The sequence below is a fragment of the Mus musculus genome, chromosome Y (assembly GCF_000001635.26).
Source record: "Mus musculus strain C57BL/6J chromosome Y, GRCm38.p6 C57BL/6J".
NCBI lineage: Eukaryota > Metazoa > Chordata > Mammalia > Rodentia > Muridae > Mus > Mus musculus.
This window is the reverse complement of record NC_000087.7, coordinates 668,519-696,007: the sequence shown is the minus strand read 5'-3', so window position 1 is coordinate 696,007 and position 27,489 is coordinate 668,519. Positions and strand designations below refer to the sequence as shown.

At 43.3% G+C, this 27,489-nt stretch overlaps 1 pseudogene; it reads left to right on the top strand.

The window, feature by feature from the left end:
* Positions 231-25,829, top strand: Gm2098 (predicted gene 2098; annotated as a pseudogene).

Sequence of the window (27,489 nt, the reverse complement as noted above, 5' to 3'; positions counted from 1 at the left end):
TTAAAGCAAAAGAGGACAGAATTTTATGAATAATAGAAATGTAGCTGTCTTAAAAGAGCATTCTAATGTCCTTTATAGTATCTGTTGTGGCCAGCCAGATATTATATATGGTATTGGCAGTTTGAGCCTGGTTGACTTTGAGCCTTTATGAGATAAATCATGGGATATCTCTACGGACTTTGTTGCATCAGTATGTGGGAAACAGCTCTGTTTTTCATATTCCCACCCAGAAATTAAAGTCTGAGACTGCTGCTGCAGCAGTGCGTGACATAAATCCACACATCAGGATATTCAGCCACCAGAATTGAGTAGGCCCAGAGACAGAACACGTCTATGATGATGACTTCTTCCAACTGGATGGTGTGACCAATGCCCTAGACAATGTGGATGCTCATAAGTTTGGAGTTGAGTGAGGAGGGCAAGATCAGGGTAGAGTGTATGAGGTTCTTGTGTTCCTGTCTTGCCTTGGTTTTTCGAGACAGGGTTTCTCTGTGTACTCTCGGCTGTCCTGTAACTCACTCTGTAGACCAAGCTGACCTGTGTTCCTGTCTTATGTAAGCTTGCGTGCTACTCATCTGCCATTTCTTCCCATCTCCCTGAAGGATTATACGTGGACCGCCGTTGTGTTTACTATCGTAAGCCTCTGCTGGAATCAGGCACGCTGGGCACCAAGGGCAACGTGCAGGTGGTTGTTCCCTTCTTGACAGAATCTTACAGCTCAAGCCAGGACCCACCTGAGAAATCCATCCCCATCTGCACACTGAAGAACTTCCCTAATGCCATTGAGCACACCGTGCAGGTGATCAACCTTGGGAGGAATGGGAGGTGGAAGGGTTAGGTCCTTGAGCCTTTGCCAGTCTCCTGCTACAGATTTCTAGTTTCCAATGTGTTCTGTGTCCGGAACACGTCCCATGTCTTTATACCAATCGTATGTGTATCAGCCCATGTGGTGTGCTATGTATCAGACATGGTTTCTTTGGGGTCATCCACTTCTGGTTGACAGCATTCAAAATGTACAAGTTCAAGCCAGGCAAAATCCCAACACAAAGAAGGGGAAGTCCACACACACACACAGTTCCAGCTCTAACCAAGCTCAGAAAAGGGAAAATAAAGTCTACAATGGAATGTTAATGGCATCTGTCAACCACATTCCAGGGTAGGCTCCATGCCTTGAAGAAGGTGGCCAGGTGGACCTCAGGTTTTTTCTTGTGCACTTCTGTTTTGGTATTACTTGTCTTGCCGGTGGGTGTTTATTTCTTTATTTCTTTGGGGTTTTACATGTTATAGTGTTTTTTTTTTGTTTTTTTTTTCTTGAGAGATGGCACATGCATTAAGTGTCTGGGGAATTTAGGAGGTTCTGGGAGGGGTTGGCAGAAGGAAAGAATACAATCAAACTATATTGTATGGAAAATATTTTAAGTACAATAATTAACCATTACCTTCTAAATTTGAAAGAGTTAAAGAGGATTCCGGGACTCAGCAGAACTTAGGAAATTAGTCTGAACAGGTTAGAGGGTGCGCCAGAGAACCGGACAGCTTCTGAGACGGGCAGAAGCACAGAGCCGCTGAGGCAGCACCCTTGGCGGGCCGCAGACAGCCCGCCACCGTCCGGACCAGAGGACAGGTGTCCGCCTGGCTTGGGAGGCGGCCTCAGCTTCAGCAGCAGCGGTCGCCATCTGGGTTCCGGGACTCCGCGGGACCTAGGAAATTAGTCTGAACAGGTTAGAGTGTTGGGAGCCGGCCCCACATTCGCCGTCACAAGATGGCGCTGACATCCTGTGTTCTAAGTGGTAAACAAATAATCTGCGCATGTGCCAAGAGTAATTTTCCACTACATGTACTCTGCCTTTACTCGGCCATGGGCTGCAGCCAATCAGGGTGTGATGCGTCCTAGGCGGAGGATAATTCTCCTAAATAGGGACGGGGTTTCGCTTTCGTTTTGGGGGGCTTTCGTTTTTGGGGTTTGGGGCTTGCGCTCCTGCTCCTGAATATGTAAGCAATAAAGTTTTGCCGCAGAAGATTCTGGTTTGTTGTGTCTTTCCTGGCCGGTCGTGAGAACGCGTTTAAGAGTTGGTGCCGAGAACCCGGGACGAGAAAATCCGGGACGAGAAAATACAAGAAAACTCGGGACGGGAGTTAACCATCACCGGCGCAAGGAATATCCCTCATTCCGGAACCAGAACTGCGGGTCACGGTAATAAAGGTTCCCGTAAAACAGACTGTTGAGAAGGATTCAACTGCATGAATTCAGAACTCTTCAGCTGGGGAACAGGAGTACCAGTGAGTACAGCTTTACAAGGTAAGTCTGGTCTTGAACTTTCTAAGGAAAGTCAAGACAGTCTATCAGAAGTAAAGTGGAAAATAGCTTTACAAGGTATGTTTGGCCTTGAACTTTTTCTAGTGTTAGGAGCCCTTTTGTTCTTTTTCACATGTTATCAAGTGATTAAGATAGGGCTGAAAATTCTGGATGAAATTCAGGACAATCTATCAGAAGTAAAGCGGGGAGAGAGAGTAGGAGCAAAGAGAAAATATGGTACACAAACTAAGTATACAGGCCTTTCCAAGGGTCTTGAACCCAAGGAAGAGTTTAGGTCAGGTAAGAATACCTGGGGAGAGATTAGAAGGAAGGAAAAGAAAAAAGAAAAGAAAAAAGATCAATTAGCGGAGGTCTCTAGGAGATACTCGTCACTAGATGAGCTCAGGAAGCCAGCTCTTAGTAGCTCTGAAGCAGATGAAGAATTCTCCTCTGAAGAAACAGACTGGGAGGAAGAAGCAGCTCATTACCAGCCAGATAAAGTGCTAGTTAATCGGTCAAGAAAAAAGCCAAAAGCGGCTGGCGAAAGCCAGCATGCTGTTCAGCCTCCGGGCAGTCGGCTTCAAGGTCCGCCCTATGCGGAGCCCCCGCTCTGCGTAGTGCGTCAGCCCTGCGCAGAGAGACAATGCGCAGAGACAATGCGCAGAGAGACAATGTGCAGAGAGGCAATGCGCAGACTCATTCATTCCCAGAGAGGAACAAAGGAAAATACAACAGGCATTTCCGGTCTTTGAAGGAGCCGAGGGTGGGCGTGTCCACGCTCCGGTAGAATACGTGCAGATTAAAGAACTTGCCGAGTCGGTCCGTAAATACGGAACCAATGCTAATTTTACCTTGGTGCAGTTAGACAGGCTTGCCGGCATGGCACTAACTCCTGCCGACTGGCAAACGATTGTAAAAGCCGCTCTCCCTAGTATGGGCAAATATATGGAATGGAGAGCGCTTTGGCATGAGGCTGCACAAGCACAGGCCCGAACAAACGCAGCTGCTTTGACTCCAGAGCAGAGAGATTGGACTTTTGACTTGTTAACGGGTCAGGGAGCTTATTCTGCTGATCAGACAAACTACCATTGGGGAGCTTATGCCCAAATTTCCTCCACGGCTATTAGGGCCTGGAAGGCGCTCTCCCGAGCAGGTGAAGCCACTGGGCAATTAACAAAGATCGTCCAGGGACCTCAGGAGTCCTTCTCAGATTTTGTGGCCAGAATGACAGAGGCAGGCTCTTGCAGCCTACAAGGTCTTATTGTCCACCCTGGAGTTGTAGATCAGGATTATAAAGGGGAACTTCAGGTTCTCTGTTCTTGTCCTCAAGTTGTCTTTTCTATATCACAAGGGGACAGAATAGCTCAACTAATAATTTTGCCAAGCCTACATGGCTGTTTTTCCTTCCTCTGGTATTCCTCGAGCCGCCAGAGGGATTGGTTCTACTGAAAATGATTCTGATTACTTAATAATGCCTTTAGATTGTTGTCAAATTTTATCTACTCATGTAGGGGTAAACCCTCGTGGCGTCAGGCCATTACAGGTCTGACAAATGGATGTCACGCATATTTCCTCCTTTGGGAGAAATCAATATTTACATGTTTCTATTGACACCTGCTCTGGTGTAATGTTTGCCACACCTTTAACAGGAGAGAAAAGGCCTCACATATGATTCAACATTGTCTTGAGGCATTGAGTGCTTGGGGGAAACCCAAACTCCTTAAGACTGATAATGGACCAGCTTATACATCTCAAAAATTCCAGCAGTTCTGCCGCCAGATGGACGTAACCCACCTGACTGGACTTCCATACAACCCTCAAGGACAGGGTATTGTTGAGCGTGCGCATCGCACCCTCAAAGCCTATCTTATAAAACAGAAGAGGGGAATTGAGGAGACTCTACCCCGAGTACCAAGAGTGTCTGTGTCTATGGCACTCTTTACACTCAATTTTTTAAATATTGATGTTCATGGCCATACTGCGGCTGAACGTCATTGTTCAGAGCCAGATAGGCCCAATGAGATGGTTAAATGGAAAAATGTCCTTGATAATAAATGGTATGGCCCGGATCCTATTTTGATAAGATCCAGGGGAGCTATTGGTGTTTTCCCACAGAATGAAGACAACCCATTTTGGATACCAGAAAGACTCACCCGAAAAATCCAGACTGACCAAGGGAATACTGATGTCCCTCGTCTTGGTGATGTCCAGGGCGTCAATAATAAAGAGAGAGCAGCGTTGGGAGATAATGTCGACATTTCCACTCCCAATGACGGTGATGTATAATGCTCAAGTATTCTCCTGCTTTTTTACCACTAACTAGGAACTGGGTTTGGCCTTGATTCAGACAGCCTTGGCTCTGTCTGGACAGGTCCAGACGACTGACACCATTAACACTTTGTCAGCCTCAGTGACTACAATCATAGATAAACAGACCTCAGCTAATGTCAAGATACAGGGTGGTCTCATGCTGGTTAATCAACTCATAGATCTTGTCCAGATACAACTAGATGTATTATGGTAAATAACTCAGCTGGGATGTGAACAAAAGTTTCCGGGATTGTCCATTACTTCCATTCAGTATGAGAATTTTACTAGGGCAGCTAATTTGTCAAAAAGTCTTTTTCAGTATATGTTACAGAATTGGACGGCTGAATTTGAACAGATCCTTCGGGAATTGAGACTTCAGGTCAACTCCACGCGCTTGGACCTGTCCCTGACCAAAGGATTACCCAATTGGATCTCCTCAGCATTTCCCTTCTTTAAAGAATGGGTGGGATTGATATTATTTGGAGATACACTTTGCTGTGGATTAGTGTTGCTTCTTTGGTTGGTCTGTAAGCTCAAGGCCCAAACTAGGAGAGACAAGGTGGTTATTGCCCAGGCACTTGCAGCTCTAGAACATGGTGCTTCCCCTGATATATCTATGCTTAGGCAATAGGTCGCTGGCCACTCAGCTCTTACATCTCACGAGGCTAGACTCATTGCACGGGATAGAGTGAGTGTGCTTCAGCAGCCCGAGAGAGTTGCACGGCTAAGCACTGCAGTAGAAGGGCTCTGCGGCATATATGAGCCTATTCTAGGGAGACATGTCATCTTTCAAGAAGGTTGAGTGTCCAAGTGTCCTTCTCTCCAGGCAAAACGACACGGGAGCAGGTCAGGGTTGCTCTGGGTAAAAGCCTGTGAGCCTAAGAGCTAATCCTGTACATGGCTCCTTTACCTGCACACTGGGGATTTGACCTCTATCTCCACTCTCATTAATATGGGTGGCCTATTGCTCTTATTAAAAGGAAAGGGGGAGATGTTGGGAGCCGCCCCCACATTCGCCGTCACAAGATGGCGCTGACATCCTGTGTTCTAAGTGGTAAACAAATAATCTGCGCATGTGCCAAGAGTAATTTTCCACTACATGTACTCTGCCTTTACTCGGCCATGGGCTGCAGCCAATCAGGGAGTGATGCGTCCTAGGCGGAGGATAATTCTCCTAAATAGGGACGGGGTTTCGCTTTCGTTTTGGGGGGCTTTCGTTTTTGGGGCTTGGGGCTTGCGCTCCTGCTCCTGAAGATGTAAGCAATAAAGTTTTGCCGCAGAAGATTCTGGTTTGTTGTGTCTTTCCTGGCCGGTCGTGAGAACGCGTTTAAGAGTTAGAGGGTGCGCCAGAGAACCGGACAGCTTCTGGGACGGGCGGAAGCACAGAGCCGCTGAGGCAGTACCCTTTGCAGGCTGCAGACAGCCGGCCACCGTCCAGACCAGAGGACAGGTGTCCGCCTGGCTTGGGAGGCGGCCTCAGCCTCAGGAGCAGCGGTCGCCATCTTGGTTCCAGGACTCCCTGGAACTTAGGAATTTAGTCTGCACAGGTGAGAGTCTGCACCACAGAAGCTGACAGCTTCTGGGAACTGCCAAAGCAACACAGCTTCTGAGAGAGACCCTGTTTTGGGCCTTCTTCTTCGACCAGGAGGAGGTCCAAAAACAAGATATCTGCGCACCTTCCCTGTAAGAGAGCTTGACAGCAGAGAGTGCTCTGAGCACTGAAACTCAGAGGAGAGAATCTGTCTCCCAGGTCTGCTGAGAGACGGTAACAGAATCACCAGAAGAACAATCTCTAAACAGAGTCAACTATAACTACTAACTCCAGAGATTACCAGATGGCGAAAGGTAAACGTAGGAATCCTACTAATAGAAACCAAGACCACTCACCATCATCAGAACCCAGCACTCCCACTTCGCCAAGTCCAGGGCACCCCAACACACCCGAAAACCTAGACCTAGATTTAAAAGCATATCTCATGATGATGGTAGAGGACATCAAGAAGGACTTTAATAAATCACTTAAAGAAATACAGGAGAACACTGCTAAAGAGTTACAAGTCCTTAAAGAAAAACAGGAAAACACAATCAAACAGGTAGAAGTCCTTACAGAAAAAGAGGAAAAAACATACAAACAGGTGATGGAAATGAACAAAACCATACTAGACCTAAAAAGGGAAGTAGAAACAATAAAGAAAACTCAAAGTGAGGCAGCACTGGAGATAGAAACCCTAGGAAAGAAATCTGGAACCATAGATTTGAGCATCAGCAACAGAATACAAGAGATGGAAGAGAGAATCTCAGGTGCAGAAGATTCCATAGAGAACATCGGCACAACAATCAAAGAAAATGGAAAATGCAAAAAGATCCTAACTCAAAATATCCAGGAAATCCAGGACACAATGAGAAGACCAAACCTACGGATAATAGGAGTGGATGAGAATGAAGATTTTCAACTCAAAGGACCAGCAAACATCTTCAACAAAATTATTGAAGAAAACTTCCCAAATATACAGAAAGAGATACCTGTGAACATACAAGAAGCCTACAGAACTCCAAATAGACTGGACAGAAAAGAAATTCCTCCCGACACATGATAATCAGAACAACAAATGCACTAAATAAAGATAGAATACTAAAAGCAGTAAGGGAAAAAGGTCAAGTAACATACAAAGGCAAGCCTATCAGAATTACACCAGATTTTTCACCAGAGACTATGAAAGCCAGAAGAGCCTGGACAGATGTTATACAGACACTAAGAGAACACAAATTCCAGCCCAGGCTACTATACCAAGCCAAACTCTCAATTACCATAGATGGAGAAACCAAAGTATTCCACGACAAAACCAAATTCACACATTATCTCTCCACTAATCCAGCCCTTCAAAGGTTAATAACAGAAAAAAACCAATACAAGAACGGGAACAATGCCCTAGAAAAAACAAGAAGGTAATCCCTCAACAAACCTAAAAGAAGACAGCCACAAGAACAGAATGCCAACTTTAACAACAGAAATAACAGGAAGCAACAATTACTTTTCCTTAATACCTCTTAACATCAATGGTCTCAACTTCCCAATAAAAAGACATAGACTAACAAACTGGCTACACAAACAAGACCCAACATTTTGCTGTTTACAGGAGACACATCTCAGAGAAAAAGATAGACACTACCTCAGAATAAAAGGCTGGAAAACAATTTTCCAAGCAAATGGTATGAAGAAACAAGCTGGAGTAGCCATCCTAATATCTGATAAGATTGACTTCCAACCCAAAGTCATCAAAAAAGACAAGGAGGGGCACTTCATACTCATCAAAGGTAAAATCCTCCAAGAGGAACTCTCAATTCTGAATATCTATGCTCCAAATACAAGGGCAGTCACATTCATTAAAGAAACTTTAGTAAAGCTCAAAGCACACATTGCACCTCACACAATAATAGTGGGAGACTTCAACACACCACTTTCACCAATGGACAGATCATGGAAACAGAAACTAAACAGGGACACACTAAAACTAACAGAAGTGATGAAACAAATGGATCTGACAGATATCTACAGAACATTTTATCCTAAAACAAAAGGATATACCTTCTTCTCAGCACCTCATGGTACCTTCTCCAAAATTGACCACATAATAGGTCACAATACAGGCCTCAACAGATTCAAAAATATTGAAATTGTCCCATGTATCTTATCAGATCACCATGCACTAAGGCTGATCTTTGATAACAAAAAAAATAACAGAAAGCCAACACTCACGTGGAAACTGAACAACACTCTTCTCAATGATACCTTGGTCAAGGAAGGAATAAAGAAAGAAATTAAAGACTTTTCAGAGTTTAATGAAAATGAAGCCACAACGTACCCAAACCTTTGGGACACAATGAAAGCATTTCTAAGAGGGAAACTCATAGCTCTGAGTGCCCCCATGAAGAAACGGGAGAGAGCACATACTAGCAGCTTGACAACACATCTAAAAGCTCTAGAAAAAAAGGAAGCAAATTCACCCAAGAGGTGTAGACGGCAGGAAATAATCAAACTCAGGGGTGAAATCAACCAAGTGGAAACAAGAAGAACTATTCAAAGAATTAACCAAACGAGGAGTTGGTTCTTTGAGAAAATCAACAAGATAGATAAACCCTTAGCTAGACTCACTAAAGGGCACTGAGACAAAATCCTAATTAACAAAATCAGAACTGAAAAGGGAGACATAACAACAGATCCTGAAGAAATCCAAAACACCATCAGATCCTTCTACAAAAGGCTATACTCAACAAAACTGGAAAATCTGGACGAAATGGACAAATTTCTGGACAGATACCAGGTACCAAAGTTGAATCAGGATCAAGTTGACCTTCTAAACAGTCCCATATCCCCTAAAGAAATAGAAGCAGTTATAAATAGTCTCCCAGCCAAAAAAAAGCCCAGGACCAGACAGGTTTAGTGCAGAGTTCTATCAGACCTTCAAAGAAGATCTAATTCCAGTTCTGCACAAACTTTTTCACAAGATAGAAGTAGAAAGTACTCTACCCAACTCATTTTATGAAGCCACTATTACTCTGATACCTAAACCACAAAAAGATCCAACAAAGATAGAGAACTTCAGACCAATTTCTCTTATGAATATCGATGCAAAAATCCTCAATAAAATTCTCGCTAACCGAATCCAAGAACACATTAAAGCAATCATCCATCCTGACCAAGTAGGTTTTATTCCAGGGATGCAGGGATGGTTTAATATACGAAAATCCATCAATGTAATCCATTATATAAACAAACTCAAAGACAAAAATCACATGATCATCTCGTTAGATGCAGAAAAAGCATTTGACAAGATCCAACACCCATTCATGATAAAAGTTCTGGAAAGATCAGGAATTCAAGGCCCATACCTAAACATGATAAAAGCAATCTACAGCAAACCAGTAGCCAGCATCAAAGTAAATGGAGAGAAACTGGAAGCAATCCCACTAAAATCAGGGACTAGACAAGGCTGCCCACTTTCTCCCTACCTTTTCAACATAGTACTTGAAGTATTAGCCAGAGCAATTCGACAACAAAAGGAGATCAAGGGGATACAAATTGGAAAAGAGGAAGTCAAAATATCACTTTTTGCAGATGATATGATAGTATATATAAGTGACCCTAAAAATTCCACCAGAGAACTCCTAAACCTGATAAACAGCTTCGGTGAAGTAGCTGGATATAAAATTAACTCAAACACGTCAATGGCGTTTCTCTACACAAAGAATAAACAGGCTGAGAAAGAAATTAGGGAAACAACACCCTTCTCAATAGTCACAAATAATATAAAATATCTCAGAGTGACTCTAACTAAGGAAGTGAAAGATCTGTATGATAAAAACTTCAAGTCTCTGAAGAAAGAAATTAAAGAAGATCTCAAAAGATGGAAAGATCTCCCATGCTCATGGATTGGCAGGATCAACATTGTAAAAATGGCTATCTTGCCAAAAGCAATCTACAGATTCAATGCAATCCCCATCAAAATTCCAACTCAATTCTTCAACGAATTAGAAGGAGCAATTTGCAAATTCATCTGGAATAACAAAAAACCTAGGATAGCAAAAACTCTTCTCAAGGATAAAAGAACCTCTGGTGGAATCACCATGCCAGACCTAAAGCTTTACTACAGAGCAATTGTGGTAAAAACTGCATGGTACTGGTATAGAGACAGACAAGTAGACCAATGGAATAGAATTGAAGACCCATAAATGAACCCACACACCTATGGTCACTTGATCTTCGACAAGGGAGCTAAAACCATCCAGTGGAAGAAAGACAGCATTTTCAACAATTGGTGCTGGCACAACTGGTTGTTATCATGTAGAAGAATGCCAATCGATCCATACTTATCTCCTTGTACTAAGGTCAAATCTAAATGGATCAAAGAACTTCACATAAAACCAGAGACACTGAAACTTATAGAGGAGAAAGTGGGGAAAAGCCTTGAAGATATGGGCACAGGGGAAAAATTCCTGAACAGAACAGCAATGGCTTGTGCTGTAAGATCGAGAATTGACAAATGGGACCTAATGAAACTCCAAAGTTTCTGCAAGGCAAAAGACACCGTCAATAAGACAAAGAGACCACCAACAGATTGGGAAAGGATCTTTACCTATCCTAAATCAGATAGGGGACTAATATCCAACATATATAAAAAACTCAAGAAGGTGGACTTCAGAAAATCAAATAACCCCATTAAAAATGGGGCTCAGAACTGAACAAAGAATTCTCACCTGAGGAATACCGAATGGCAGAGAAGCACCTGAAAAAATGTTCAACATACTTAATCATCAGGGAAATGCAAATCAAAACAACCCTGAGATTCCACCTCACACTAGTCAGAATGTCTAAGATCAAAAATTCAGGTGACAGCAGATGCTGGTGTGGATGTGGAGAAAGAGGAACACTCCTCCATTGTTGGTGGGAGTGCAGGCTTGTACAACCACTCTGGAAATCCGTCTGGCGGTTCCTCAGAAAATTGGACATAGTACTACCGGAGGATCCAGCAATACCTCTCCTGGGCATATATCCAGAAGATGCCCCAACTGGTAAGAAGGACACATGCTCCACTATGTTCATAGCAGCCTTATTTATAATAGCCAGAAGCTGGAAAGAACCCAGATGCCCCTCAACAGAGGAATGGATACAGAAAATGTGGTACATCTACACAATGGAGTACTACTCAGCTATTAAAAAGAATGAATTTATGAAATTCCTAGCCAAATGGATGGACCTGGAGGGCATCATCCTGAGTGAGGTAACACATTCACAAAGGAACTCACACAATATGTACTCACTGATAAGTGGATATTAGTCCAAAACCTAGGATTCCCAAGATATAAGATACAATTTCCTAAACACATGAAACTCAAGAAAAATGAAGACTGAAGTGTGGACACTATGCCCCTCCTTAGAAGTGGGAACAAAACACCCTTGGAAGGAGTTACAGAGACAAAGTTTGGAGCTGAGATGAAAGGATGGACCATGTAGAGACTGTCTTATCCAGGGATCCACCCCATAATCAGCATCCAAACGCTGACACCATTTCATACACTAGCAAGATTTTATCGAAAGGACCCAGATGTAGCTGTCTCTTGTGAGACTATGCCGGGGCCTAGCAAACACAGAAGTGGATGCCCACAGTCAGCTAATGGATGGATCACAGGGCTCCCAATGGAGGAGCTAGAGAAAGTACCCAAGGAGCTAAAGGGATCTGCAACCCTATAGGTGGATCAACATTATGAACTAACCAGTACCCCGGAGCTCTTGACTCTAGCTGCATATGTATCAAAAGATGGCCTAGTCGGCCATCACTGGAAAGAGTGGCCCATTGGACAACACAAACTTTATATGCCCCAGAACAGGGGAATGCCAGGGCCAAAAAGGGGGAGTGGGCGGGTAGGGTAGTGGGGGTGGGTGGGTATGGGGGACTTTTGGTATAGCATTGGAAATGTAAATGAGCTAAATACCTAATAAAAAATGGAAAGAAAAAAAAAAGAAAGCGTTAAAGAGAACATCAGTTGGTATGAACAGTGAGAATGATCCATAAATGGTGCTTTTTGCTACACAAATCAGCTATTGTTGTCTCTGCTGATTTTCTAAATTACCTGTAATGGTGAGTGCATTTTTGGTGTGTTAAACTCTTACCCAAAGTGTTAAGTTAAACACCTTGTTTTTCAGTGTGGCTTCTGTCTGTATTGTCAAGTACATAATCCTGTGTGTCCTCTAGCTGGACAAAATGAATGCTGCACTGGAAACTAAACCCAGAGCCTAGTCCTGCTTGTGTTCTTCTAGTCCATCGGGGCCCAGGGAGTTTGGGGTGGTTGTTTTGTTTCTGTTTGCTCCTAGGCTCATAGTGTCAGTATTTTGAGGCCATGCCAAGGAGGTGAAGATCAGGAAGGAATAGACTAGAGAGTTCCAACTGAATTACCTTATCCTGTTTCTTGTTCGAGGTTATAAAATGTCTCTGAGTCTGCACAGCAGACAGAGAAGCGCAAAAGGTTTTAGAATGTGTTCTGTAACTTTGTAGGAGGAGACCTGTCAGGTCCTCAGATTCCTCATCTGCAAAATGTGCATTGAAGTAATTCCTACCAGCGAGATTTTGTAAAGCTGGATATGGACTGTTCATATGCTTTGGTAAAATTCTTAGCACTGGTTTTGTAGTTGGCAACATACTCAATCTTGAGGTATGCATGTGCTCATGCACTAACTTTGATGAGTGTAAATGCTAGTTACATCAGAGACTTAACAACCAGCTGGCTACAGGGGAGTTTTATTCCACTGCAATATTGGTCAAAAAAGCAGGCAAGTATGTGTGAGAGTTAGAATTTAGAACCTGTATGTCCAGTGTCTGTATACATGCCCCAGACCATTTCAGCAGTGACCTCCTAGTTCTCAGAAACCTTGGTGGGAGGAAACAGAACAACAACAACAACAACAACAGAGGAATTCCTGTTGAGACCTGGATACTGTTCTGCCCAGTACCAGAAGTAACCGACAATGGGTCATTGTTCTTTTAAGTGTGACTTCTTCCTTTCTGTCGCTCTTTCTTATAATCCAAACACATCACACCTGTATTGCCATGAACATTTTAGGTACTCACACATAGATACTTGGCTACAAAGCATGACCTCTAGTCTGGAACACATGGGTACCCTCATTGTACAGGTTAATGCAGTCTTCACCCAGAACAGTCTTTACTAAAGGGTTGTCTCACTAAGAACTTTTTTTGTGTGTTTGTTTGTTTGGCCTTTGCTGACATGCATTTGTTTGCTCTGTCTGTAGTGGGCTCGGGATGAGTTTGAAGGGCTCTTCAAGCAGTCAGCTGAAAATGTTAACCAATACCTCACGTAAGTAACAGACAAACCAACAGCCAACAGAAACCAATCAACAAAGGCGTCCTTCTCTGCTCGCTTCAATGCACATCCTCGGTAGATGCTTTGGATAATTAATGGTTGATTGAGCCTCATGCTGGTGGTAGATGATGATGATGATGATGATGGGAAGTGGTCAGCATTGACATTTTCCCTGGAGAAAGAAGGCTTGCCCAGAAACCTTACTTCTAGGCCTCTGAAGTAATCCAGGTCTTTGTATTGGATAGGGACCCCAAGTTCATGGAGCGGACACTGCAGCTAGCCGGCACCCAGCCTTTGGAAGTACTGGAGGCCATACACTGCAGCCTGGTCCTGCAGAGGCCACAGACTTGGGCCGACTGTGTGACTTGGGCCTACCAGCACTGGCACACCCAGTATTCTCACAACATCCAGCAGTTGCTGCACAACTTCCCTCCAGCACAGGTATTACATACTTTGTGGATGTATTTGGCTGAGCAGATTTCCAGGAAATTGGAATCTTACTGTCCTCTGTCTAGACATGGCTTCGTCCAGGCAGTCTAGCTGCCACAGGCACCACAAGGCAAGCTGTAGGCCAGTACTTGGTGCAAGCATTTGTGTTTTCCTTCTTCTGTCAGCCAGGCAAGTTTCTTAGTTTCCTTCCCAGCTGCACCTGTGGGCTGAGTCACAGCTGAGTTCCCTTTGAGGGCTGTAGTTGCAAGTGAGAAATTTTATAGTTAAGCATACAGTGATCCAAGTGGTTCAAGTCCCAGCTGTGTTTGACACTGGGTCCTGTCATGCCTAATGTCTTGGTAAGCCATATTTGTGAAGTAGGTATGATAATGGCTTATGGGCATTTAGAAAGGACTAACTTGCATTTCTTATTATTGACTCATATACATTGGTAAGTTGAACTTGCCGTGTGTTTGGCTCATTGTGAATTTCCCAAGAATGGTGAACCTAGGCTTCTTGGCCTGAGAGTGCTTCTCCCTCGGTGCTGTTCATATCTTTCTCTTAGCTTACGAGCTCTGGAGCACTTTTTTGGTCAGGACCAAAACGCTGTCCACATCCTCTCACCTTTGACATAAACAATGTAAGTGTCCTTGGGATCTCCCAGGTTGGTGTGTGGGGAGTGGGTCTCTCTACTCTTAACCTGTGGTTGTTAAGCTGACTTTCCTTTGCCATGCCATTCTTTCAGCCCCTGCATCTGGATTATGTGATGGCTGCTGCCAACCTGTTTGCTCAGACATACGGACTAGGAGGGTCCCAGGACTGTGCTGTGGTGGCCAAACTCCTGCAGTCTCTGCCAGTCCCCAAGTTTGCTCCCAAGTCTGGCATCAGGATCCATGTTTCTGAGCAGGAGCTGCAGAGTACCAGTGCCACCACCATTGGTGAGAATGCTTCACCATTCGTTCAGGGATCATCTGTGTTCTTTCCCACTCTGCCTTCCCTCTGGTGTTTGCCACTGGCCAGGATTTTCACTATATTTCTGAGATTTACCTAGTCTGTGCTTAAGGGTTGATAGGTGGACAAACAAAAGCTCTGTATCTCTTTTCTCTGCAATACGGATTTATGGAAATGGTTCATTCCCTTCCTTGTGTGATGACTTTATAGAATTCTCCTTCTTGTTTCTTCTTGATTTATTTACTTTCATGCAAAAAGAACCTGATTGCTCCCTGCCCTCTGGGTGTCTTGATGACTTTGCTGCTTTGTCTCCTTGGTAACAGGTCGCCTCTATTTTCCCTCTGTGTTCCTGTCCTCTCTGTATCTGCTTAAAGCACACCTCGATTTCTGCACTCCTGTGTCACATGCTCTGTTTTCTCTTCTGATATCGCTGAGGAATCTGTTCTCTTGTACAAATCTCCCAAGTTGATACAGTTCCTCAGTTTCCCTTTCAGAGTAGTTGTCTCCTCGTGAGTGATATTTGACCAACAATCTTCCTTTGAGACTTTCCCCTCCTTCATTCACTGTTCATAACAGAATGCCTCTCCCCTGTACCCTTGCTTGCCATTTCTTTCCATTAACTAGTTTCTATCTTCCTGTGAACCTAATCTAAATCACTTTGCCCAGCTCCATTGTCTTCCTCTTACAAAACTAAATTCCTATGCCCCTTGAACAACTTCTGCCACTCTCTACCACCTCACCATCCTTGAAAACCTTTGTCTACTTTTTTTGTTTTAATCTTTTTGACCACTAGCTGTATCATATTAGTGGAACCACAGGGAAGCAAACCCAAAGCAGAGTTTTCTTCCTGTGTCCCATTTATTTTATCTGCTTTATTTTGTGTAATGGTTGTACCTTAATATAGCCCTGTAATTTTCTCTCCTTTTTACAGCTTACTAGGCCTCTACATTTGTCTATTAACTTATTGGTGGGTAATTGAGTTCCTTCCATCTTTCATTGTGTGTGAATATGCTGCTTCCTTGTTGTAAGGTGTTCATCTTTGTTACTCAGGACCTCTAGGTCTTCATGTGTTTGTATTCCTCACCCCCCTATGTCCCTGTGCCCTTTGGGCAGGAAAGTGTTTTCTCTCTTTGACTCCCCTTCCCTTACACCTTCCAGGATACCTCTCCTTTTTGTTTTGTTTTGTTTTGTTTTGTTTTGTTTTGTTTTGTTTTGTTTTTCAAGACATGATTTCTCTGTATAGCCTTGGCTGTCCTGGAACTCAGTCTGTAGACAAGGCTGGCCTCGAACTCAGAAATCCGACTGCCTCTGCCTCCCGAGTGCTGGGATCAAAGGTGAGCACCACCATGCCAGGCGCCTCTCCCTTTCAAATGCTTTTACATAAACTCCACTTCCCAGTCCAGATTTCACCTTGGGCAGTACAATGGGTTCACCAGAGACCATGGTGTCCTTTGCTTTCTGCAGATGACAGCCACCTGGAGGAACTCAAGACTGCACTTCCTACTCCAGACAAGCTGCTTGGATTCAAGATGTACCCCATTGACTTTGAGAAGGTATTTGGTGTGGGGAAGCTGGGGTGGTTAGGATGGCAGGCGCAGGTGCCTAGCATAGGCTTTTGTCAAGATTGTTGGCCTACAGTGGTCTCCTTCTGTTTAAAAGAGAAGTTTCTTTGATGAAGGGTGAGAGCTACACCTGTGGGCCTAAGAGTTGATACTTAGAATGTAGTTAGGAATTAGGCTGGCTTAATAAGGTGGGATTAAGCGCTTCTTCTCTAAAATCCATTCGTTCACCAGTCCTGGGACTTGGCTAGGTTCACCAGTCCTACACCAACAGGAGTTTGTTTCTTTTTCCTATTTAAAACAGTTTTTCCTATTTAAAACAGTTTTTAAATTTAAATATACCTTGAGCATATTCTTCTCCTTCCCCAAGTCCTTCTAGATCATCATCCCCTCCCTACCCACCATACTTTAAGTTCTTTCTCAAAATATAACAAAAATCTAGTACAACAGGACTTCCCAAAACTAAGAAAACAAAACAGCACCAGACTTAATTTTTTTTTGATATTATTTATTTACATTTCATGTGTTGTCCCCTTCCCAGTTTCCCCTCCACAAACCCTCACATCCCATCCCCTCTCTCCTCTACCTCTATGAGGGTGCTCACCCACTCATCCACTCCTGCCTCACCGCTCTAGCATCCCCCATGCTGGGGTATGGAGCCTCCACAGGACCAAGGGCCTTCCCTCCCATTGATGTCAGTCAAGGCCATCCTCTGCTACATATGTAGCTGGAGCCAGGAGTCCCTCCATTTGTAATCTTTGGTCAGTGGTTTAGTCCCTGTGTGCTCTGGTGTGGGGGTCTGGGGTGTCCAGTTATTTGATATACTAGTTCTTCCTATGGGGTTGCAATACCCTTCAGCTCCTTCAGTCCTTCCCCTAACTCTTCCATTGGGGTCCCATGTGCTCAGTCTGATGGTTGTCTGCTAGCATCTGCATATCTACTGGTCCAGCTCTGGCAGAACCTCTCAGGGGACAGCTATATACCACCTTTACTGTCAAAAAGCACTTCTTGGCATCAGCAATAGTGTCTGGGTTTGGTGTCTGCAGATGGGATGAATCCCTATGTGGAACAGTCTCTGGGTGGCCTTTCCTTTAGTTCTGCTCCACTCTTTATGCATTTCCTTTAGACAGGAACCATTCTTGGATAAAATTTTTGAAATAGATAGGTGGTACCATCCCTCAACCAATGCACTAGATATAGCCTCTACTGGTTCTGTCACCCCTTTGTTGGGTATGTCGGCTAATGTCATCCCTGTTGGGTCCTGGGAACCTCTCACTTCCCTGGGAACTGGAACTCTGTAGTGGCTACACCTGTTCCCCATCCCCCACTAAATGCTACACACCTCTCTTGCCTCCCTCCTTTCTGTCTCCTGCCACTCCAGCAGAGCTCCTTTGCTCACACCACACTGACCACAATAGACCTGTGCTCTGCCCGTGCTCAAAAGCAACCCTCCTACTTCATTTTGGGAGCAGGTAAATCACACCATGCTGTGTCAAGCAGTGTCCTCTCTCTCAACCTCTTTTTCCAGACAGTTTGATTTTTTTTCCTTCTCTGCTACTACTACTACTACTACTTTTTTTTTTTAGATTTATTTATTATTATACATACACTGTAGCTGTCTTCAGACATGCCAGAAGAGGGTGGTTGAGAGCCACCATATGATTTCTGGGATTTGAACTCAGGACCTTTGGAAGAGCAGTCAGTGCTCTTCCCTGCTGTGCCATCTCCCCCCACCCCCACCCCCCCTCCACACACACAGTTCTTTTCTAAAGGCTTTCAGTTTTACTCTGTGGATCAGACTCAGAGTACACTAATTATTCTGGGTGTTAAGAGCCTTAGGGAGGTAGCTACCTCACACAAGGAATGTCACCTTGCCTGAGCAATGTTTTGACTGTTTTTGTACAAAAGCCCTAATTGAAGCTTGAGTCCTCTGCCTAGAGACTCTTTGCTGTTGATTATAAATGTTTTTAAGACAGTGTTTTATGTTGCCTAGGGTGACTTGAACCTAGGGTCATTCTGTCTCTATGCTTGTATGCTGGGATTACAAGAATGCAATAGTGTGGCTTCTTTGGGCTTCATAAGAGGACTGATAGATTTTTTTTTCAGAGGGAAAATGGGTGAGCAGCACCATCTCTTTTCCAGGTAGGTCTTGGTAATTGCATTAGATTGGCCTTGGTGACATTGCCCAAGATGGTAGTGCAGCCTGTGGTGCTATGTTACCTCTCAGTGCTGGTCATCAAAAGGAGCTTCTTGGGTAAACTCATATCAAAATTAAAGCATCACCCCCACAAAAAACTGTCTACTCCATTATGTGTTGGCCAACTACCCTTAAATGTAGATTAGTCCTGGTTCTTACTACTAGCCCCATGCTCCCTTAAATAAGACTCAGATAGACACAAATATATTTACACATATTTTGGCCGTATAGCAAGGCTCTTCTCTGACTAGACCATAACTCAATATAACCCATTTATTTTGGTCTACATTCTGCCACAGGGCTGGGTTTACCTGTGTTCAGTTACCATGTCTGTCTGTCCAGGACGAATCTCCTGTGCCTGGCTCAATCCGTGTTCTTTCTGCCTCCCGCATGTCCCCCTTCTATTCTACCCTTTCCTGTATAGTCCATAGGTTTTTTTAATTGACAGGTGTATACTGCTTCACTCTCTGAGTTCCTATGAGCTTTGCTCAAGTGACTTTGAGGGCCTTGTCCTCATGGTGTTCTCCATCCCCTCTGGCTTTTACACTCACTCTCTCTGCCTCCTTTTCCACAAGATGTCCTGAACTCAGAAGGCATGGATTTCAGGATGGCATCCCATTTAGGGATGTGCTTTCCAAGGTCTCTTCACCCTTGGCATGATGTGTGGCTGTGGTTCTCTATATTCCCATCTGCTGCAGGAGGAAGTTTCTCTGATGGTGGTTGAATAAGGCACTGATCCCCAAACATAGAAGTGTATCAATCACCAGGAGTCATTTTGACATTGTGGTATCTGTTTTTCTTTCTTCTGTCTTTGCTCAGACCAGTATTATTTGATTTTACATTAGATCCCTGGAATACCACAGGTTCTTGGTCGCCCAAGCAGTATAGGGTATGGATCCATCCCGTGTTGAGAGTCTTAACTCAGATCAAGTATTGGTTGATTACTTCCACAAGCTTTATACCACTGTTTTCCTAGTATGCATTGAAGGCAGAACTCCATTGCAGATAAGAGATTTGTAGCTGGCTTGGTGTTTATTATTTTCTTTTGATAGCATGCAAAGCAACTTCCTGTACCAAAGACTCAGGAATCCTGTAGGGGTGAAGGTTTTGAGTAGGCATCTCCATGTTCAGTGGGTTGTGTAGGTTGTTGTCTTCAGCTATGAGGTGTTGGTGTCAGTTTGTGGAGAGCAGCCTATAGTCTTTGCAACAGCCTTGGTTATTTGAGGATTCCCATGGGACCCCTTAGGGCTGTGACCCAATTAGATGGAACCCAGCCCCAGTAAAGGAGGCTTTCTTTGTTGACAAGAGATGGTCAGTGGGGGCACTAGGTCTCCCTCATTAATTGGTGATTTCATTAAAACTCGTGTGCATGTGTTTTGCATGTGTGTGCACGCACTTGGGGTGTGTGTATGTGTGTGTGTGTATTTGTGTCTTATGTGTATGGGTGTGTACATGTGGGTGTACTTGATCACACAGGAGAGCTATCTTTTTAGGAAGTTTCTACTTTATTGGGTTTCTGCATACCTCTCACATCACCATAATTTTAACTGCCTCCCCACTTATTCCTTCTTCATTTTGTTTATCACACTTACTCCCTGCACTAGCCTAGCCTCGGGATGAAGCCTTCTAGATCATGGTGGACGAACTGTTTGAAGTGTTGTTGGATTAGGTTTGCAAGTATTTCACTGAGTATTTTTGCATCTGTGTTCATAAGGAAAATTGGCCTGTAATTCTCTTTCTTTCCTAGGTCTTACCTGTTTTTTTGTATGTTTGTTTGTTTCTTTTTCTTAATCATGGTAACTGTGTCCTCATGGAATAGTGTTCTGTTTCCATTTTGTAGAGTAATTTTACCAGTATTGCCATTAACTCTTCTGAAAGTCTGGTAAAATTAGTGCTAAAGTTATTGACTCTGGACTTTAATTGGCTAGGAGACTTTTAAAGACTGCTTCTATTCCACTAGAGGTTATAGATATCTTTAAAATTGTTTACTGAATTTTGATTTAACTTTGGTCAGTGTTTCTTAGGGAGAAAATTATCCATTTCTTTTAGGCTTTGCATCCTGGTATAGAGTAGAGGTTTTAGGATTCACTGTATTTCTTCTCTGTCTGTTGTCATGCCCCCTTTTTGTTTTTGACTTGTTTCTTTGTTTTGTTTCTTTGTTTGTCTGTTTAGATATTCTTTCTCTGCCTGGTAGTTAAGTTGTTTAAGGATTTTTCAATTTTAATTGATTTTCTCAATAAGCCAACTGTTGTTTTATAGACTGTTTATCATTTGATCATTAGTTTCTGGTTTATTGATTTCAACCCTGAGTTTATTATTTCTTGATGTCTACTGCTCTTGGATGTGATTTCTTCATTTTATTCTAGCATTTATGAGAACACTCTAGTTTTTTCACATTGTGCTATGAACTTTACTCTTTGAACGGCCTTCATTATGTCCCTTAAGTTTTGGTTTGCTGTGTTTTTATTTTCATTCAGTTCTAGGAAGTGTTTTATTTCTAGTTTCTGTCTTGACCCATTTTTTTATTCAGTAGGGAGTCAAGTTCTCTTGAGCTTCTGGGGTTTCTATTGTTTGTGTTGTTGATCTCCACACTGATCAGAAAGGATACAGGGTGTTATTTCAACTCTGTTATATCTGTTAAGACTTTGTATCTGAGCACATGTTCAGTTCTTTAAGAAAGATCCATAGGGGCTTAGAAGAAGGTATATACCTTTGTGTTTGGGTGAAATGTTTTGTACATACATGTTAAGTCTGTTTGATGTATAACTCCAGTTGTCTCCACCATTTCTCTGTTTAGTTTTTGTGTGGATGACCTGTCCATTGCTGAGACTGGGGTATTGAAGAATCCCACTATCAGTGTGGGAGGGTCAGTGATTTATAAATGTGGGTGCCCTTGTGTTTGGAGCATAGAGGTTTAGACTTGAAATGTCCTCTCCTTTGATTTTCTTTTGATGAGTATGTTCTGTCCTTTCCTGTCCTTTCTGATTAGTCTTAGTTTGATATTAAAATGGCCAAACTAGCCTGTTCCTTGGGTCCATATATTTTTCTGTCTTTTTACCCTGAGGTGATTGATATCTATCCTTGATGCAGCCCCAAGGTAGATAGATACTGTTTTCCCGTCCATTCTTTTAGTGTTTTGTCTTTTATTTCAGGGTTTGAGACTGTTGATTTTGAGAGCTATCAATGGGCAGTGATTGTTGATTCATGTTACTTTGTTGGTGGTGGCAAGTGTGTCAGATGCTGTGTGTGTGTGTCACACAGAGGTGTGCCGGTTCAGTCTGTCCGTCCGTCCGTCAATCCATCTGTGTCCTTCCCTTCTCTCAATGTGCTAGTCTGGGATTATTATAAACCCCTGTGCTTTCTTTGGTGTAACCAATCTCCTTAGGTTGAAGTTTTCTCTCTTGCACCTTTTTTATGGCTGAATTTGTAGAACAGATGCTGCTTAACTTTGTTATTTTGGTTTTTGTTTTTTGTTTTTTTATCATGGAATATCTTAATTTCTACATCTACCAGTGATTGAAAGTTGTGCTGGGTATTCTGGTATTCTGGGCTGGCATCTGTGGTGTCTTAGAGTCTGTAGAACATCATCTCTCCAGGCTTCTCTAAGTCAGGTGTAATTCTAATAGGTCTGCCTCTATTTGCTACTTGGTCCTTTTCACTTGCAGCTTTTAATAGTGTTTCTTTGTTGTGTATGTTTATTGGTGAGAGGACTTTCTCTTCTGGTCCAAATCTACTTGGTGTTCTGTATGCTTCTTGTACTTTGGTAGGCATTTATTTCTTTAAGGTTGAGAGTTTTTCTTCTGTGATTTTGTTGAAAATACTTCCTGAGCCTTTGCACTGGGATTTGCCTTTTTTCTCTATCACCATTGTTTTTAGGTTTGGTCTTTTCATGGTGCCTCGGATTTTCTTTGAGGTAGGACTTCATTTATTCCCTGGTATCTTTAGTACCTGAGAATCTCTCTTCCGTCTCCTATATCCTAATGGTGAAGCTTGCCTCTGTAGTTCCTGTCCAATTTCCTAGGCTTTTCATTACTGGTTGACCCTCCACTCCCCAGTTTGGGTTTTCTTTATTGAATCTGTTTTCGCTTTCAGTACTTGAACTGTTTTATTCATTTCCTTCCACTATTTTGTTGGAGTTTTTATTGATTACTGTAGGAGACTTGCTAAATTCCTCTTTAAGGACCTTTATCATGTCCATTAAAAGCTGTTTTTAAGTTTAAGTCTTTCTACTTGTGCTTCAGATACATTGGTTCTGAGTAGAGTATGGTGGCTGTATCTTACATGTAGGGAAATCTTCTGGGGCCCTGATAGGTATGGGGGACTGAGGTTTCCAGGTGAAATGTGTTTCTTAGTATCGGGACCTGAGACTTAGGAACTGGAATGGGCTTGGGGTTACCAGAGGGAGGGAAAACAGGATGTTTGACTAGGAGCTGATAAGTCATTGCCATGGTTATGGAGGCAGAGAGTTAGCAGAGACCACAGCAAGCAGGTCTACTAAAGAGCTTCCATGCTTCTGGTTTTCCAGGGGAGGCATGCTGAAATTAGGGGATGGAACAAAGCAATTAGGGGAGTTAGGAGTGGAACATCTGTGGGATCTTTAGAGATAAAGTGTGGTGGGAATCTACCACAGGTAGTCTGGTCTAGAGCTAGGGATGAGGCTTGTGGATTTGATTTGAAGGTGCTGAGGGGCAGGGGGAGTGTGGGGAGCATGGGGGGTGGGGAGAGATCTAGTTAAATTTAGCCGGCCTGTTTTCTGGACCAGAATGGGCTGTAGTTTCCCAGAGAGGGCCTCCTATAGTTCAGATCTGGGACAAATCAAGGAATGTGTGGAGGGAGATTAGGAGGGAAAGATCTGTGGGGTCCACTAGAGATGACTGGGGAGGCTGCTATAGGTATTCTGCTTCAGAGCTGGGGATGATAGTAGATTAGACTTGGAGGATCAGAAGGAGAGTGAAGGTCTTCAGTTAGCCTACCTGCTTCTCTGAGTGGCTTGTGAGTTCCCAGAGTCCCAGTAGACACATAATAAGGGGGAAAGTGGGACTGGTATTATTGGAACCCACCCATACACAGAGAACTACAGGCAACTAAGGTAGATAATTAGGCAGGAGAAATACGATTTTCCAGTATTGAGTCTCTTAATTGTTTGTTCATTACCAAGTTGTCATCCCTGAAATCATGGAGTACTAGTAGTGCTCACAGGCTGAGTAGGTTCTATTCAGGTGTTACGTTTAGCTGTTAAGCCAGATGAGGCCATGTTTTTTAAAGGGAAAGTAGGGATCAGAGTAGTCAGGAGGGATTTGAAGCAGGGAAGGTTAGAATTGTAATGATTATATTTGACTTAAACAACAACAACAAAATTGAAAACACCTGCATCCATTTACTCCATATGGTCATCGGAGTTAGCAGTACATAGTTGGGGGAGACACTGGTATCCTGAGTAGACATTCACTCTCTTAATTCTCAACTCCAAAAACAAAACAAAACAAAACAAAACAGGATGACGACAGCAACTTTCACATGGATTTCATTGTGGCAGCATCCAACCTCCGAGCAGAAAACTATGGCATTTCCCCAGCAGACCGGCATAAGGTAATAGGAGTCTGTGATGTACGACTGACCCTTGCCCAAACTGATTTTCCTTCATTTGGGCCTTCTGTAGACCCCTACTTCCTCCTATACAGTAATCCCTGGTGGTCACTGTCTTACAGAGCAAACTGATTGCAGGCAAGATCATCCCAGCCATTGCAACCACCACATCTGCTATAGTTGGCCTTGTGTGTCTGGAGCTGTACAAGGTGGTTCAGGGCCACCAACAACTGGAGTCTTATAAAAACAGTTTTATCAACTTGGCTCTGCCTTTGTTTAGCTTTTCTGCACCTCTGGCTCCAGAGTGTCATCAGGTATGGGACCTGCAAGAATAGGAAATGTTGATTTTACCATTCAGGGAAGCTGAGTACATCAATACAGTGTGTTTGTGTGTCCTTTGTGTGTGTCTGTGTGTCCGAGCATGTTTGCATGCCTGGGTGTGTGGGGGGGGAGGGGCAGTGTGCTTCACAGCAGATAAGGTGTTACATCACTAAGATATATTTTGAATACCTGTGTTCATTCATCAAACGCATGGACAACATAATTGTAGTTCTGGCTCAGGTATTTCGAGAGTGTGAGATTCTGTGTCAACAAAGCAGGAAAAAAACAAAAACAAAACAAAAAAACAGGAAGGGTGCTGACATAAACAGTTCATGGAAAGCTAAGAGGGATGTTAAATGAGGGAAACCAGTGTCTTAGCAGTGCGCGTACGTGTCCTTTTCCTTACAAAGATTCAAGCTGCCTAATCATGGTTATGTAATGTTACAAGTGTGTTTTTGATTATTGAGCTATAGTTAATGCACTTGTAATATGTTAAGAACATTTGGGATAGTCCCCTCTTAGCACTTATCTTTGTCGTCTAGTACTATGATCAAGAGTGGACACTGTGGGATCGCTTTGATGTGCAAGGACTGCAACCTAGCGGTGAGGAGATGACCTTGAAGCAGTTTCTAGACTACTTTAAGGTAGGGCTCCTTCGTCTGTGAACTTCGCCTTTGTGGGGTCTTGCCCACTTGATTTAGCAGCAATGTCCATCTCACAGTCATCACTCCTGTCTCTTCTAACCTCTGCAGACAGAGCACAAGCTGGAAGTCATCATGCTGTCCCAGGGTGTGTCCATGCTCTATTCTGTCTTTATGCCAGCCAGCAAGCTCAAAGAACGGTTGGATCAGCCGTGAGTTAGCCTCTGGGCTGATGGGAGTGGAAGCCTTGGATGGGATTCTCAACAACCCAGTGTGGTTCCCCATTCTTTTTCTACAATCTGCTGCCACCTTTAATTCTATGTTTGTTTGCTTCCTTCTTAAGTCTCCTGCTCTTTGATTTCAGGATGACAGAGATTGTGAGCTGTGTGTCAAAGCAAAAACTGGGCCATCATGTGAAGTCACTTGTGTTTGAGCTGTGCTGCAACAGTGACAGTGGAGACGACATAGAGGTTCCTTATGTACGATACATCATCCGCTGATCTCTTACTGACTCCGTTCTTTCAGATCTCTCAGTCTATATCAAAACCTTTCTAGTTATGAGGAAACCTCAGTTTGAACCTCCTTGTTCCTAAGAACTTTTTAGTGCTGTTTTTACATTGTTAAGAACTGAAATTCATAATAATAAATTTTCAGCCTGTGAATAGTAGAGTGTCTTCCTCTCCTTTTAGGTGTGGGTGTGCTGCTGTCCCTAGGAAGAAATGGACACCTTATCCTAAACTGTAATTCTTTTTTTTTTTTCAAAAACAATTTTATTAGATATTTTCTTCATTTACATTTCAAATGCTATCCCCAAAGTCCCATATACCTTCCCCCCTGCTGTGCTCCCCAACCCACCCACTTCTGTTTCCTAGCTCTGGCATTCCACTGTACTGGGGCATATAATCTAGGCCATCCTCTGCTACATATGCAACTAGAGACACAAGCTCTGGGGGTACTGGTTAGTTCATACTGTTGTTCCTCCTATAGGGTTGCAGACCCCTTTAGCTCCTTGGGTATTTTCTCTAGCTCCTTCATTGGAGGGCATGTGTTCCATCCAATAGATGACTGTGAGCATTCACTTCTGTATTTGTCAGGCACTGGCATTGCCTCACAAGAGAGAGCTATATCAGGGTCCTGTCAGCAAAATCTTGCTGGCATATGCAATAGTGTCTGGGTTTGGTGGCTGTTTATGGGATGGATCCCCGGGTGGGGCAGTCTCTGGATGGTCCTTCCTTCCTTCTCAGCTCCGAACTTTGTCTCTGTAAACATTTCAACTGTAATTCTTAAAAGGTGACAAGAGTCCAGCTGCACAGAAGCAACATGGACATTATCCCGTATTCAGATACAATAGTGAAGATTAAACTTCAGCTGTTCTCATTGCTCTTGCTATTTCTGCTTAGGGAGAAATGACGAGAACCCTGTGGCAATAAGGCCATCATGAGGGGGTCGGCCCTTACATGATGTTAATACCCTTTCTTTTATCTTGCCACATGCCAGTCTTAGTGATGTTCAGCTGAAGAAGAGACTCCAGTCCTGGCTGGTCTGGGTTAGGATCCTGTGTCTTACTTCATCTTGTCTCCTGATTTGCCTTTTTTTTTTCTTTTTCTGCCAGTTGCTCATCTGAGATAAGGGGATACAATGTTGTTACTAGAAAAAAGGGGCCCTAAAATTGGTTGCTGCTTAACACCACTTCAGTGTATTGTCATTATTATTGTTATTATTAAATATGTTGATTTTGCCTAGGCTTTCATGTAATTGCCCTTCTTTACATTGGACAGCTCTTTAAATTTAAGGTCATTAGGCCAACTGTGCTGTCTCTTGTCAACTGGCTTCCCACCTTTACATGTGCCTTGTTTTTCTGCTTGACTCAGAACTGTATGTTTCTTATTCTCTCTATGACTATGGGGTTATTGAGTTGAAATGTCTAAAGTTTCCTAGTTGGACACTTTTGTGAAAGGTGTTCACTCCTGAGTTGTTGTGATTTCAGGTACCTTGCTTCCTCATCTGGAGATTTGCATTCCTTTATTTTGTGCAGTCCTGACCTCCTGTTCATGAATAGTTGATGTTCATACTTACCTTGTAAGGTGTTACATAGAGTTACTTTGATGTAAAAAGACAGCTCTGCTCAGTGCAGTTATGTGGCTGGCTGTTACTTTGTCTCGTGATGGACATAAAACAGGTGGAATGCTTGACATGCTATTAAAAGCATAGTCTTGGGGATCTAATGTAATTCTGAAGAAAATGCTTGTGTAAATTGTTTTCCCTTCCCTCAAACTCCCCCTCACCTCATAGCTTTTAAAACTGCTTCTGTGAGATAATATC